This window comes from Propithecus coquereli, unplaced genomic scaffold (assembly GCF_000956105.1).
Source record: "Propithecus coquereli isolate 6110/MARCELLA unplaced genomic scaffold, Pcoq_1.0 Scaffold83, whole genome shotgun sequence".
Lineage (NCBI taxonomy): Eukaryota > Metazoa > Chordata > Mammalia > Primates > Indriidae > Propithecus > Propithecus coquereli.
Genome location: NW_012154507.1, coordinates 5,153,772 through 5,171,080, shown reverse-complemented (window position 1 = coordinate 5,171,080; position 17,309 = coordinate 5,153,772). Strand labels below are relative to the sequence as shown.

The 17,309-nt window shown below is 36.7% G+C and overlaps 1 protein-coding gene across 1 annotated transcript in view; it reads right to left on the bottom strand.

Moving 5' to 3' along the window:
• Positions 1–17,309, bottom strand: part of FERMT2 (fermitin family member 2) — a 78,258-nt gene that overhangs the window by 47,962 nt on the left and 12,987 nt on the right. The gene's annotated exons all lie outside the window — the stretch shown is intronic.

Genomic DNA, 17,309 nt, shown 5'->3' with positions numbered 1-17,309 from the left:
CACCCATGAGTAATACTCGATAATCTAAGAGAAAGCTCTAAAAACAAACTACGTCCCAACCACACATGCTTTCCCAAATACATTCCCCCAAAAGTAACTTATAAAGTCACACAGTCTAACTTTTTCCCCTGAACGTATTTTGGTGTAAGTACAATAGAAAATATTAACATCTGTTAACTTTATGTAATTAAATTAAATGAAACCAAATAAAAGAATGTAACTTACACAATATTTGGCTACCTCCAGATAAGGCAGATCATACAGTAAACTTAAAGCAATAAAATCTAACTCCAACTAGTTTTGTTTTTTTTTTTAAGGCTGGTCAATTGAAGCAGTGGGAGTGGAGAAGGAACAAAGGAATCTGTAACTGGTTGTGATCAATTAATTGTAAATACTATTGCGCTCGGACCAACCCAACTAGTTTTTAAAGTAGCAATAAAAGTAAAAACTTTTTGGATCAATTTTATGTTAAACTTATTAAGTGCCAAAAAAAGGGGAATGTGATGTTTCCAAAAAAAGAATAGCAGCCAGACAAAGCCTTCCAGGAAAAGAAAAAAACAACCGTGGAGAATAACCTTCTTGCAAATAAAAATTAAAACTATCATCACGCCTCTTACATAAAGCTCATTTTAATATAATCATAGCTTTAAAAAGAGTTTATCAACTTTAAAACATTTAAAAGTATGTATTAATCTAGAACTTTACAAAATACACACACATACAACTGGTCTACCTTTAAGTAAAAAATCAAATTTCCACATTGATTATATGCCTAGAAACACCTTCTGCAACACCTTCTATAATGGTCAAATTTACTTGATATAATTGAACTTATTCTCTTTATGGAAGAAAAACAAGCAGGAAAAAACGTTCAATTCCCCAGACAGTAAAAAAAAATATTTTAATCAGCAAGTACTTTAACAGGAGAATTACAGATACTTGTGATTACATCACCATTTTGAAATTTTTATATTTGTTCTGTTTTGGGAAAGTATAGCCAATTATGGTATTTCAAGTTTGGCTGCAGAAATACATATAACTGTTATTTTACAACTACTCACCTAATTGTGATACTTACTGTATATGATACCCTCCATCTTAAATTATTCTCCAGCACAGAATTTGACAACTGACTTTTAGAAATAGTAAATTCTGATCTAGATCACAGAAGATAACCAAGGTTGGGGCTTTTTCACATACAATGGGGTAATTGGTCACATGTTACTTTTCGGGAACAGAGAAGCAAGGGCAGAAAAAGAAAACTTGCAAAGAATGTTGGACACCAAGCAGAGTAAGACTGGACTGAACTGAATTATTGGCAGGTAGGTAAACATAGGTTGAGGTTCCCTAATCTGAAAATCTGAAATGCTCCAAAATCCAAAGATTTCAGATTAGGGATGCTAGTAAATATAATGCGAACACTCCAAAATCCAAAAACATTTGAAATTGGAAACACTTCTTGTCCTAAACTTTCAGATGAGGGATATTCAACCTGTGATACTTTCTTCCCCACACCTCCATCTAGTCACTTCTGCTGGTCTAGTGTTAACGATTAATTAAGGAAGCTACATCATATACTCTGAGTGCGGGAGGAAGGGAGGGAAAGAGCTGTGATAGTAGTAACAGTCAGTCTGAGTCCATAGGCACTGACTTACATCATTTGGGGTCCTGCAAAAGGGAACCCTGAGGTAAGAACTTGGGTGTAAGTAGCCTATTTGGAGGGAAGGGAATGCCAGGAAGCATACTCGAGAGGATCAGTAAAAATGAGATGAAAGAGGAAAAAAAAGTCAATTAAGGGTTCATTAACTGCTATGAGCAACTGGAGTTTAGTCCTTCTAAGGAATCACATATAAAGCAGAGCATGCCTTAGAATTGTCCCACTGAGGAAAGAGAAAGATGGGGTACCTCTCCACTTCCATGGTTAAGGGTTGTTCCTGGGGCCATTAAATTTTAAATTCCTAACACTTCTCAGCTGTCAGCCATGGGCTGGCTGCCCTGCACTCAGGCAGGACAAGCTCAGAGATCCCTGTGCTTGAGGAGAAGCAGCTGTCAGCATGTCGGGGATGTGTCCACCACAGCCGCAGGTGAAATGTAGGGGGCCTCAATGCCATCTGTAACAAGTCTGAAAGAAATGCTTACTTTAAAAAAGCAGCTGTTTTATGGTAGTAGCAGGGCAGAAGCAACGCTATTTAGACATAACAAAGGACAGATTCAAATAATGGCCCAGCAATAGGTGCTAAAACACAGAGGCAAAGACACCAACCTGGTAAGGAGCTCTTTGGAACAGAAGTTACAGATAAACTTTGATAAAGAGGCCATTTGCCACCAACCACAAAATTTAAAGACAGTTTCTATAATGTGAGATGTGAGAAGAACTACTAGTCAAGAATCGGACCTCTCGACTCAGAACTACACAAATGGACACCATTACTGTTAAGCTGGGGTTGGCAAACTATGAATGGCCCAGGGACCAAATCCTGCCTTCTGCCTGCCTTGGTATGGCCACTAGCTATGAATAGTTTTTATACAGTCATTTCTCACTTAACGATGGGGATACATTCTGAGAAAGCCATCATTAGTTGATTTCATCGTTGTACAAACATCAGAATGTACTCACACAAACCCAGATGGTACAGCCCACTACGCATCTAGGCCTATTGCTCCTAGGCTACAAACTGTGCAGCATGCTACTGTACTGAACACTGTAGGCAACTATAACACAATAGTAAGTATTTGTATATCTAAACATAGAAAAAGGACGGTAAAAATATGGTATTATGGTCTTATAATTTATGGACTACTATTGTATATGTGGTCTTGTAATTGACCAAAACATTGTTATGTGGCTCATAACTATATTTTTACATGGTTGCAGGGAAAAAAACAAAAGAATAGTATTTTAAATAATTTTACATAAAATTCAAATTTCAGTGTCCATATATAAAGTTTTATGGAACATGGCCACAATTTGTCTGTTCACATATTGTTTATGACTGATTCTGCACTACAACACCAGCATAGAGTAAGTGTGACAGAGACCTTATGGCCCAAAAGCCCAACATACCTACTATCTGGACTCTTGCATAAAAATTTTGCAGGTCCCCGCTGTAAGCATTGTTATCTTGGACTTAATCAGATAATGACGCAATAAAATCTCAACTCTCCATCAGGCTTTAAACTTTGACCTCAGAAACACACACCTCCCCCTAACGCCTACCTTTCCCTTTAAAACCTGACCCTACCCATCAATTCCACCATGGTTTTTATCGAAGGAACAGCCTATCTGCACCCAGCAAGAATAAATAAAGACAAGGGCATATGATCCAAAGATTATATAACAAACACGCTATGAGTGGTTTGTTTACCCACAGAAAGAAAGAAGCTCCCTTACTGTCAATGCTGGTAAGACAAGTCTTTTTTATCCAGAGAAAACAGTGTATAAGTAACAAAATAGGAAAGAAAAAATATACAAAATCAAAGCAGAAACAGGACACCAGAAAAAATGAGAAGTATCAATAGTGCTCATGCCAAGAGACAAAAACAGAAAAGCAAGCATTCTGACAGCAAAGTAGAAGACAGTGTTGGAAGATGGATAAGTTGGACCCTAAGAACTTGAGATATATGTTAAAACAGCAGACTTTCGGTAGCAGTCTCGAAGACTCAACACATTACCAACCTAGTCAGCACTAAATATACAGTAATCACTACTACGGAATAAGACCATCAAATAGTATCTATTAAAAATATTCATTAATTCAACAAATACCTGTTGAACATGTACTATGTACAGGAAGGCACTGTTCTAGTGCTAGAGATACAATGATGAACAAAACAAAGTTCCAGCAACTCTGGAGAAGACCAATGTGACCTGAGGGGAGGAGATGGCATCAGAGAGCCTACAGGTCATAGCAAGCTGTTTACATTTTATTATGAGTAAGAAAGAAGCCGCTAGAGCAGGTTTTCAGCCTGACTGGCATTAGAATTAGCTGGGTAGCTTTTTAAAAATACTGATGCCTAGCGCCACCCTAAACCAGGGTTATCTAGGTTTGTGGACAGCTGCCTGTATTTTTTGACGAAAAGATGAAGGCTGGTATTTTCTATTCCACCATCTTGGTGACATCTCTTAACCCAAATATATAAGAATCTCTGGGGTGTGGGTCTGGAAAATTGGTTTTAAAGCAGGGATGATTTATGTTTCAAAATCCTTACTGATAATCTTGAAGAACTGCAGTGATGGGGGTGTGCAAGAATGAAACCCAGAGACCTTGCCAGAAGTTACTGTGAGAGTGTGATGAATGCATTCCAATTACAATGGTTGGGTGGTTAGGAAGTAGAAATAAAGATTACAGACAATTTTTCCTGGATATTTCTCTATAAAAGGGAGCAGAATAATGGATGATAGGTAGAGAGACAGGGAATGGAGGGCCCAACAAGTATTTTTAGTTTTCTTTTTTTTAAAAGGGAAAGCTATTGCAGCATTAAATGGTGATTGGAATGATCCCATAAAGCTTAAAACACTTATAATCATTATCATTCTTTGATTGCCCCTCAGCAGAGTATCACTTGAAAACTTTGTAGAGACCTGATTGAGCCCTCTTAATTAGGCAAAGCAGTGTTTTCCCAATTTCTAGAAAATTTCATCTTTCTTTGGTGCTGGCTTTGTATTGTAGTATCCCCACATCAAGTTCCACAAATGGCTCTACTCAGAGTATCACGTAAATGCATCTATACTATTCATTAGTAGCAAAAACAAATTTTATACGGTGGTCAGAATCCTGAGAAAAATGATGGTACAACAATTGAGAAGCACTTACCCAGGCAAGCATAAGAGCCAACTGCACATCAAAAAGCACTTTACTGCACAAATTGTGTGTGGGGCTGTGGTGTGCAAAGTTTTATATCCCAATGCAGTGACTCAAGAGTTATCTAGCATATTATAGCACAGCTTATCTCTACAGTGGCAAGTTAAACCGTAACAGTCTATGCAACTGTAACTTGTATAACCCACTATGTGCAGAATAGATTTCAGATACCAACATACATTTAAGCATTCCTTGTTGAAGACTGAGTAGGAACATAAAAACATGATGACTTTAAAAGGAAAATGGGTATCTATATAACGGGAAGAAAAAGAAAATGCTATTGGATCACTAAAATAATGGTTTATTTTTCTTGTGTGGCATTAGGATACATAAGGGAATAACTATTGAAATTCCCTGCATATGTTTTGGAGTAACTTTCCAAACATGTAACTCCCCACCATGTTCTAAACTGGGCTCTGGACAATGTTCTAAATAAATATGTCTGCTTTTTAGAATGGAGGCTTGGTATTTCAAACTTAACATTAGACAACTGAATGCAACACACACACACACACACACACACACACACACACACACTAGCAAGCATCATCAGAGCAGACTCATTCATCTGCATTATGCCACTTAAGGGATAGACCATGCTCAAAAACATGCTCTAAGAGTCGATTTCTCCAAAGTCATGATTTTCAGTTATCCTCCAGGTATAGTGCAACATTTTTTTATTTGATACACTGTGTTTTTAAAATTTTGATTTTAGATTTTCAGAAGCAACCTACCACAAATACAACCTTTCCCAGAAAGAAAGACTAAGGGGTAAAAAGTTATGAACTCATTGTTTATTTTCCTTCTTTGGGGGAGAAAAGAAAGAGCTTCACAATGTATTTATAAGTTTAGCTTGTTTAGTAATTCTTTAGAAGAACTACTTAGATTATAGTTTAATATACCTAGCAAATGTCTTACTTCTATAATAAATTTTAGTAAAATATGTTAATTCTTCAAAACACATTGCCAGGATTCTAGAAAGAATTATTCCTGTGTCCCTCCCTTATTTAACAGATCCAATCACACTGTACTCTGTTGCACATAAACAGTACCTGATAGGCAGTCAAACTCGTATCATTAAAACTGCAAATTGCTAAAGCATTAACTGGATCAATAAAAATCTCCTCCCTCGATTGTAAGAGAATGCTATTCAAATTCAGGAAGTGGTCGTATATTTATTTTACAAAGATACCAACTGTGTATACTAAGGAACAGAAGGTTTGGAGTTTCATCACTGGAGGCTGAAGACACAAATATTGCTCACTCTACCAGATAGCTTTTGGTATCACAGCATTCACCACTTCATGAGTCACCAAAAAAAAAAGCAAAGAAATAAAATATTTCAAAGCTTTTTGCTATAGAGAAAATATTATGGCCCTCTTTACGCAATTACAGCGAGCTTACACTCCAGAAAATATGAGCACAAAGGGATACATTATTAAAAACACACTATTTAATCTTTTCCTAAGAGGTTCACCAATTCCTGCCTGATTGTTTTCATAAGGGCTTCTAAAATGCAATTATTTGCTTTCATTGTTAAAATTGTTTAATTGCTTAAAATGTCAAGAAAAATGCTAAATAGAAAGTTGATCAAATAATTTATTTTTTCTTACCTTAAGTAACCACTTTAAAAATAATTAAATAAATCTTATTAGTAAGAGATAAGACGTTACCTATAGATGGCAAAAATTTCTAGTTGCATATTTTTAAAGTATTCATTCCGGAAAGAAATGCAAATTTGTTTAGCATTTTCACACTACCATAAACCAGAGGCAAAATTTATATTACAGTAGATAATCTTTGATTAGGCAACTTTTCATTGTACTGGGCACATGCCTTATTTTTGGTAAATATATATTTTTGCACTCTGCTAATATCGTAAAGCTTGCTACTCTTTCCTTTTGTTTTAGGATCCTCTTGAGCCCCAAATGAGATAATATAATTATCACCATAATTAAGAATTTAGCCTGTTTTTAATGATGGTACAGAACACTAAAATTCTAGCATGCTAGTAACAAAGCTACTAAGCAGCTGGTTCCAACCCTCTCATGAGCAAACCACACAGACTGACCAGACCAGATAACATCATAGGCCAGTGTCTTCCTGCCTTCCAAATTAAGACTTTCAGACTATTCGCTCATGCCATTTACTTATACCACCTAGTCACTGAGCTATCAAACTTTAGAGGTCTTTACCCCTTTCATTTCACAATATGCTTAATTTCACTGAAACAATTACTAAAAGTTTCTGGTCAACAGGGCCCAAGACACCACTGGGGAATCCTACTATGTTTCTTCTGTTCACCACTGTGTTGCAAACTTCCTAATCCTCCTCAAACTTCTGAGAATCCTCCTCCTCCTCCTCAGTAGACAATCATAGATTCTACCACAGAAAATAAACACAGAATTTATTTAATTTAATTCCATCAGATTGGAATTATTTCACTTTCATGCTCACATTTACAAATTTCCTTGAACTTGTACACTTGGGCCTCCTATCTTTGTGTTAAGATGAAAGAAGTATCTCTTCCTATCTATCTATTAATAAAACCAATCCCACTACGTATGCTCTGCTGCTCTTCCTATATGAACCATGCGCTTCTCTCCTCACTCTGGCTCTCTAGGTATCTCATCCATTCTCACCACCTTAAAAGACACCTACTTACCATCACTTTCCTAATTTCTATCTCCAGCTCAACCTTCTGCTCAGAGTGCCAGTTTACACATCCTACTGCCTATCTTAAATCTTCTCCTGCATGACTCACAGATATCTCAAACTTAATATATCTAAAACTTAACCCAATTTATTCCCATGCCTGCTGTTACTAAATAGCATGAACCATCAACCCAGTTGCTCAAGCAAGGAATCTAAAAGTCATGGGTTTTCTCTTTCCCTCATTTCCTACATTTATCTGAAAGCCCTGTCAATTCCACTTCCAAAAATCTCCACTGGCACCACCCTATCTCAGGCCACCATCATCTCTTCCACTGACTACTGACTGCAACAGCCTTTTCAGCGGTTTCCTTGATTCCATTCAGTACTTTCCTGTCATTCCTCCGCTGAAAATCCTTTTCGACAGCTTTTAACTGCACTTAAATAAAACCCAAATGCCTTATCATGGCCTACAAAGCTTCACACAATACAGCCTGTCTATTCCTCCAAATTTATCCTGTGCTACTCTTCCTTTGCTCCAGCTGCACTGGCCTTCTTTTAGTTCTGAGAATTATCTAATAAGCAAGCTCTGTCCTCCCTCAGTGCCCTTGCACATGCTGTTCCACTCCTGGAATGTCTAACTCCCTCTCATCTTCCAGATTTTACCTTAAATTCCATATTCTCAGAGCAGCCTTTCTTCAATACCCTACCTAAGATGAGCCCTCGAGTGTCCTGTGTCCCTCCATTACTTTCTACACTGTGGTAACACTGGTTAAAATTTGTATTCATTTTGTTTGTCTGTTGTTTGCAGGGTTGGGTAGTGGGCTCTTTCTTCCCAAATGGATCATAAACTGTCTAAGAAGACAGGGGCAATGTCTATTTTGATCACCATTATATTTTTAGCACCTAGCACAGTGCTGAGCATGCAAGAAATATTTGATAAATGAACGAGTCCTCATTTTGAAAATTTTAAAGATCCCTCATTATTCCAAGAGAACCTCAATCATTATATTCCCAAAATTCATTTGTAAGTTCAGATTCACCACAGAAAAGCCTTATAAATAATAGTTAGGTTCCAAATCAGACTCTAAGTTACCCAACCAAAATAATCCAAAGTACATTACTAGCAATACTATGCTGACCGTCATATCATAAGGCTTTTTGTAGAATGTATGGTCAATGTTTTAACTTGAGGTGTAAGAAAAACTGTAAGAGGCACCTGCAGAGTGTGTGTTGCAAGGGGGAAGAAAGAGAATGTGCTAAGCTGTGAGTCAGACAAGGTCTTCCTGCTAGACATGAAACTGCAGGGCACTTAGCTACTCCCTAGCCATGGGTCCCAAATGCCAAGAATTAACCTACTTCCTTTTTCCCAGCTACAATTTGTTGCCTTAGGCCAGGGTTTCTTTTCTCTACTAAGCTAATGACAATAGAAGAGTTTTAGTTTGCCTTCCTTTCCAATCCCTGAAACAAATATACAACTCTTCTAATGGTCCTAGTGAGACAATATTGCCAATAATGTGTAAAGACAGGGTCTACAAGTAAAATCAATGCTTAAATAAGATTTTGAATGCCCTTCATAATATTATCCCTAATATTTATTAAAATGTAAAGGATGTTAGATATTAATCTTGGCATTCAATCACACAATATTTTGGTCTTAAGAACTCTTTACTCTCACAGCTTTAGGTCCCTCTCCTCCTCAACTCCTCTTAATTTCAGAGTTGAGGATCATGGGGCTTCCTGCCTCCCACCTTGCTTTTAAGATATACCCTCTTGTTCTGGTCTCTTTAGTCATTGAGACCTTCAAAAAGGAAAAGAGGAGACAAATGGATGAAGAGTATTGCTCTTCAGGTACGTAATCAAGGAATTAATTAATAAACATTAAACATTTCCAAGTGCCTATCTTCTGCCAGGCAATAAATTAGGCCATGGAACACAAAAATTAGTAAGAATCCCATCCTAGAGGCACTGATAGTCCAAGACAAGTAAAATGAGCTAAAAAGGTTAAAGAACAAAATGTCACAGAGGCAACCAATTTTAAATTAAGCTGAGGTGGCATTTTACCTCAGTCTTAAAAGACGTGGGAGTTCAAACACGCGCTAAGATAAACTGTCCTATAGACAGACAATGGAGGCTCTCAATCAGTTTGATGAACACGGGATTATGGAGAGCAAATTAGAAAGGGGAGTCTTGCAGCAGGAAATTTACTGCAATATTCTAGGGAGCAGGGCCTGACCTAAGGCAGAAGCTGAAGAAAAGGAACCAAATATGAGGATGTCTAAGTTAGAACTATGGGTCTTGATGATACTGATTACAGCTGAGGGAGGACAGCCAGAAGGTGAAGGGGAAAGCTAAAAAGTTCCTAGCTTGATAATTATTAATAAATGGTTCATAATAACGGCACTAAGATTTGTTTATTGAACATTCAGTGTGTACCAAACACTTAACATATCCTTATATGATTCTTAACAAAAATGCTAAGAGGTAAATACTATTATAATCCCTGTTTCATAGATGAGAAAACCAAAGGACAGGGAAGTTACATAACTTGGCCAAAGTTTATAAAGTTAGTATTAATATACACAGAGTTAGGACTTGAATCCGGATCAGCGTAACTTCAGAGGTGGCACTCTTAAATAACACTCCATTAACCAAGATACTCACAAGGGAAGCAAGTCTGGATATGTTGAATTTGAAGACAAAAGACTAATGTTAAGATTCATTGACACTTCACAGTAAAATTCTAACGATTATCCTGCACATTTTTTATAGGAAATAGACAGGTTTTCAGGAAAGAGAAAGAAGACAGACTAGATATCTATGGAGAGGTAAGGAGATTATTAAATAAAGACTATAAATATCAGGTCCCACCAGGAGGACCAATGAGCAAAGAGAAGAAAAAAGTGAGACATGCTTCACATCAGGACCGTATTGCCTTCTTTTTGTTGTTTAACTAGGCACCTGCCTTTTCTACTTTCAGAGCCAGTGACCTGACAGGTGAGAGGACTACTGTGGGGTAGATTTCAAGCAATCCTGAAGGCAAAGGGCTGTAACAGGCAGTAAAATTTTGGTGAGAGGTCCAGAAACTACCTACAGGCCTGGCATCACCTGATCTTACTGCACCTTGCTTAATTTGTGCCCTTCCCCAATCAGTATCATCAGGATGCTATGAAACTCATGTAAATTAGGAACTACAAAGGTCCTTTGAAGTTGATCCAATCTAAATTCTTCCTATGGATAAAGAAAGCAGGTCCAATGAAGTCAAGTGACTTACATGAAGACCCACAGTTTCTCAGTGGCAGCTGAGACCAGAATCCAGTTCTCATAAAAATCTAACTGATTATGTCAACAACTGAATAGAGATGGTCAGCATGAAAAAATGGGTTCACAGACTAAATTTACGTTCATCTAGCTGTGCCCTCAGGCACAGAGAAACTTTGTCACCAGAGAATGTTATTGTTGGGTAGAGCCATTTCATTAGGGTCTCCAGAGCTACAGTGAAATAGTCACACCATTTCACTTCTCTGTTCTGATACTATCCATACATTGGAATGTCAATTAATTAATATATAATTATTTGTTTACTGAACATTCAGTGTGTACCATGCACTTAACATATCCTTATTTGATTCTTAACAAAAATGCTAAGAGGTAAATACTATTATAATCCCTGTTTTATAGATGAGAAAACCAAAAGACAGGGAAGTTACATAACTTGGCCAAAGTTTATAAAGTTAGTATTAACATACACAGAGTTAGGACTTGAATCTGGATCAGTGTAATTTCAGAGGTGGCATACCACACATTTAGTAGTTCACCACCAAGAAGTTAATCATTTGAGATAAATCCTAAGAAAGATAAGGTACTACACCTGAAAATTAAAGACTGGACCACGGAAATTGTAATTCAAGTGAGGAGGAGCTATCTTAGGTCCTTCCTAGAACCAGCCAACACTACACAAAGTCTCTCATCGGTTTACTCCCAAAACACAGAATGTGAAGGAATATTTTTATGTATGTCTTTCACTGATTTAATAATGGTAACCAAGACAATAAAACTCAAAAAGGTGATGGTTAGCAACTATATAACTATTTAAAGAAGGCACATGCTAGGACGTAAGGGTGATCTAGCTGTGACATCTGTCACTCCATTGATCTCCAGGGTTGATTCAGCTGATCTGGCTGGCTAGGTGGGTGTCCCCTTGCTCCCTCACCACTCCATGTGTGTCCCTCCTGAAGCCCCAAGCTCGGTCAAAGAGGATGACCTTCCCCAACAGAGGAGGGCCGTTTTTCGGTCAAGGGTATATGAGTGGCTGTGATCCCCTGCTAGAGCCTCCAAACAAGCTCTCAAGAATGCATATGCTAACATGCAAAATTAAACTGATTTTAAAACAACCAAAGACCACAAAGAGCTATCAATAACAAGAAGCAATTTAGAAAAAAAATTAATGTGCCCACTTTTGGTTTTATATTAGAAATTAGACATATTAATATAAATTGAATACTCTATTGTCAAAAAATAACTGGAGTAACTTCCAAGTCATTCCTATCTTCCTTAACACTGTTCATTGGTAATCATATTATTCTAGAAAGATCAGAAGCAAATTCCTAAATTACTCAGTCTTATTCTAGAGGGGCAACCCTCCCTTCCAAAACTATTCCTTATTCTGGAGAAACAGAATTCTCAACAGTGCAATCTACAACATTAACATACAAGACTTAACTGAAGTTTCTATAATGTGATTTTCCATGGCTATGAAAAACAGGAAAAGAATGTTTAAATAAAAGCTCCAACTCTAACTTAATTGATACATACTTTTGAACTCTGCTGAATCTTATTCTCCCGCATCAAGTTATCATTAATCAACAAAATAAAAAAAAAAATACTGGTAATGAAGCATACAAACATTTCATAATATTGTCCCCCACCCCATCTAGCAAACTAAGGGAAGATTATACCAAGATCATAAAATAGTAATTATATTAACCTAATCTTTATGTCTTCAGAATTGGACACTATACATCTAAGTTGTATTTTACTTCTTCCTCTCCCTCAGTTTTTATTTCCACCCAAGTACTATGGAGTCTACCTATTAAGCAGCTGTTTCATTTGTCCCTTCCTTTCCTTTATTTTGCCTTAGTTCAGGTCCTCAACATCTCTATCCCGGACTACTATAACTCCATTTTTTACAATACTACCCAGAGTTATCTTTTAAAATGCAAACTTGATCACTTTACTTGTCTACTTAAAAACCTTCCAAGCCTCTCTGTTGCTGAAGTGTCTTCTAATCCCTTAATAGATTATGCAAACCTTAAGCATCTGTGTCCCACACTGCCTTTGTCCAGTGGGCTCTTGCCATTCCCAGGTGGAGCTCATGCTCTGGCCTACTTTGTGGAACAAGCTGGTGTTTCGGGTCCCCTTTGATGAAAATGGCAAAATCACAGAAAACCCAGTACCAATATTACCATCTGAGTCTTCACTGATCCTCTTGTCAAAGCACCAAGGTAGACTTTAGCACTTAGAATGATATATCACACTTCATTATAATTTATTTTATGTAACTAACTTCCCCACTAATTAAGAGTCTTTGATTTTATTCATCTTGTATCTCAGAGGCAGAGGCCAGGGTCTGGCATATGGAATAAACCAATAAATACTTGTAATATGTAGGCAATATTTAAGCAATTTGAATAATGAATTGAAAAATTATAATTGTTCCATAATAAGATTTCTTGTCAAACATTAAAATCTCTGTGATTATATAAATGTAAGTATGAAAATAGAAAAAATAGCAAAGCCACTGTTTATTTAGTATACTATAGTTTAAAACACTAAAAACATTGAGAAGTGTTACCTTTTTCTGTAAAAATGTAACAAGAGTAGCGTAAATAGTGCTTGCCTTCTCACATAACTTATGACGTGCAGCAAGCATCTTATGCCTTGGCAAATTGTCATACTCCTTTCTACGTTTAGATCAAATTCTAACATTTTATACTTTGCACTTTCAATATCAAGAAATATCTCTTGAAAGCTCCTTCAATATTCAGGGTTTTTCTTTTTTTCTTTTTTGCTGGTGTCACTTCCTTTGGGACATCTTCATCCTTTTTGTCACACCACTTGCCTCATTTATGTCAATAAGTTCACCTTCCCTAAATTTCTTTGGCTGCATATCTATAATAGTCTGCCAAATGGAAAAGGAATTCACATTCCCATGGTGAGCTATTTCTTCTATAACTACCTTTATATTTAATTTGAATTTCATTTCCGGCATTTCATTATCACTTTGTTTCTTTCTTTGCTGGTCATTTTCATTCTTCACTTTATCTTTCTTGGTCAATTCTCTTTTTCAATTACCCATTTTTGTAAAATATCACATGAGTTTGTTACTAGGGGATAGGGAGGCAATACAACTACACACTTTGCTGTCTGTAGTTGTAAAGGTGACCAGTATAAAGGTGCAAAGTAACCAATCATAGACAGACTTGGAAAAAAGTGACATGACTGGTCACTGATCAGGACAAATATCTGTTATTTACACAGTGATTTGTGGATTGAAGAGTTAGCAAGCAAAATTTGTACTTTATGGAATTGTGAGCCATGTTGTTAAACAACTGTTATTTAATTAAACTGTGGTAAGTGAAACGTGCATACTGAAACTGTGCAAAGTGTTGTTTCCAAAAATCTGGCCGATAGGTCATACTTAAAAAAAAGTTTATTTTGCTTTGGTTTGTTTATTTTTAAGAGACAGGGTCTAGCTCTGTTGCCCACACTGTAGTGCAATGGAATGCTCACAACCACCTTGAACTCCTGGGCTCAATGATCCTCTTGCCTCAGCCTCCTGAGTAGCTAGGACTACAGGCACAAGCCACGATGCTCAGCTAATTTTTTTTATTTTGTAGAGGAAGGGTCTCAAGGCAATCCTCCCACCACCTTGGCCTCCAAAAGCACTGGGATTATAGGTGTGAGCCACTGCACCTGGCCAAAAGTTTTTAATCTGTTAGAAGCTGTAAACTGCATCAAAGTTGACATATCATTCAAATTGCCAACATATTTCAATTAAAGTACCCCATTCAATTTTAGCTTAAGAAAATTAATTGTTTTTACATTAAAGCTTCAACTGCTGAGGCAGACAGTGTTCATTTATGGAAAGCATTCAGAAACTGCTATGGACTCAACGTCTATGTCCTCTCAAATTCGTAATGTTAAAACCCTAATCCCCATTGTGATGGCATTTGGAGATGGGCTGTGGGGAGATATCAGGGCATGGAAGGTAGAACCCTTCTGATGGTATTAATGCCCTTACAAGAAGAGAAAGGAGAGAGCTGGCTTTTCTCTCTCTCCCTCTCCCATGTGAAGAAACCAGGAATAGGATCCTCCCCAAAAACCAACCACGCTGGCACCCTGATCTTGGACTTCCCAGCCTCCAGAACTGTGAGCAATAAATGTTTATTGTTTAAGCCACCCAGGCTATATTTTTTATGGCAGCCCAAACAGAAACTAAACTTCTAATAAAAAATAACAAATTGTTATTTCTTCCACACAGCTAATTCACTGAAAACTTGGGAATTCACTCTTCAAAACAAAATAAACAGATCAACTAAGTTTACAAATAGCCTTTTGAAGTTACAAATCCAAAATAATGTCTATCAATTCCAACTTATTATTTGATACTATAAGATGCACTAACTGAAAGTAGTTGAGAAGCTTTATCAAATCAATATAAGCTATGCATGCAATTAAAGAGTGGACAAATAGAAACTATGCCAATTATTCATTTCCAGAGGGTGGGTAACTTTCTATCCAATCCTGAAGGCTTATTGCTAATTGTGTTCAACTTGGCTTAGTTCCTAGAGGACAGGGCTCGGAGTCTACACAATGTAAATGTCTGACAAATTCTAAGACAGTAACATCAGGGCTAAATTCTCCAATTATTATGTGACTCACTGAATTACTAACTGGATTTGTCTTTTAAAGGTGATCAAAGGCATTAGCTATTCTATAGTTCAAAAGAGAAATAATTTAATAGGAATATTTAATTGGCTTTGACATTTTAAATTTATCTCAGAAAATACTAACTCTAATAGAGAACTGGAATGTAGACTACTGGAAAAAATATTTCTTAAAATCCAAGAGGCTTATCACTGCTTATACCTTATATTATTGACATATGAATGTGACAAACTTCAAATTTATAAAAATCTGATGTCTCTCTCTGTTTCAAATCTTTTATTGGCATCTCACAGCTCTAGGATAATGTCAAATCTTTTAAATTTGGTCCACAAAGCACTTTAAGCACTTGTTTTCTTCTTCAGCCTCATGTCAAGCCACTGGTTCCCCAGGACTGCTTCTCCATCATCACTAGACTTCTTTCAGTTCCTCAACTGGCCACTCTCCCATGCTCCTCTTCTCACCCTGGGAATTCTCAGCCTCTGTTCTGCCATCCCATCCCCCCACCTGGGTATCTCCTGCCATTTTTCTCCTGACTAATTCTTAACTCATCTTTAGGTCTCAGCTTAAGTCACTTCCCTCCAGAAATCCTTTTGTATATACTAGGTCAGGTTCCCCAGTACATACCCTTATAACTATTTCAATTACCTTAACACTCATCACACTATAGTAATTACTATTTAAAGACTATCTTTACCCTAAGACTGCAAGTTGAGTGAAGGTAAGGAAAGAGGTAATTCTGTTCACTCCAGTTTGCAGTATAATCTCTGGCATTCAGTAGGTTCCTATTATACAAATATTATATAAAATATATAAATTATTATGTTGTATATTATATATTTATATTATATAATATATTTATATTATATAAATATTATATAAAATATTAAGTGGTTGAGTGAAGGAATAAATGAAGGAATAATGGAATATTTCACATTTATTAACTATATCTTTCCTCTCTATAAATTTATCTTCTATTTCTCCAAGCTATTCTACAATACACCATGAACACTGCAATCCCCAACCTGGAATGCCTTTCTTCCTAACTTTTCACGCTGGCGCTCTTCAAATAAGGCCAGTCATTACCTATGCTTCTAAATCTCTATCATCTACCCGTACTCAAATGCCATTTATTTGGCACTTCTCAACCAGACCATCAACTCAAAGCAATCTTCTGTTTTCACTTTGTTAGTAGAAAACTGCTCACATCCCATTACCTAATATGATGCTTGGCCCTCCATAAATATCTGCTACTGCTAATGAAGTTCAGTTCATGTACCTCTTATTTCCATATGTCTCATGCTATATATCTCTATAACCTACCAAAAATAGAGCATGAGTGTGCAGAATTATCTTTATGTAGAAATGTTTACAAAAGAATGTCCCATCTCATCCTAAGGCCCCTCTCTGCTATTCTAAGTTCTTTAAGGCATTCATTCCCCAAATTCATAAGCTGAGATAATTGAGAGATTTCCCAGGCCCAACATCCAACAGGATCCTCAATAAAATAATTATTACAACTAGTACTATGTGCCAAGAACCATTCTGAGTGCTTTACACATGCATATGCATTTAATCCTCACAATAACCCTGGGAGGTAAGTAGAATACTATCTCCATTTTACTTAAAAGGCAACTAAGTCACAGAGACGTTAAGTAACTTGGCAGAAGGTCAAAAAGCTTATATGTAGTGAAGGTAGTAGTCAAACCCAGGGAGTGTATTTAGAGACTTCAGAACCATTAAACAGAATCTACAAAGGCAAGAAAATCTCTAAAATGGTTTCAATAAAAGATAAAATAAGAAGGGGTTTCTGGTTAAACACTATATAAATAAAATGAAAATAAATCA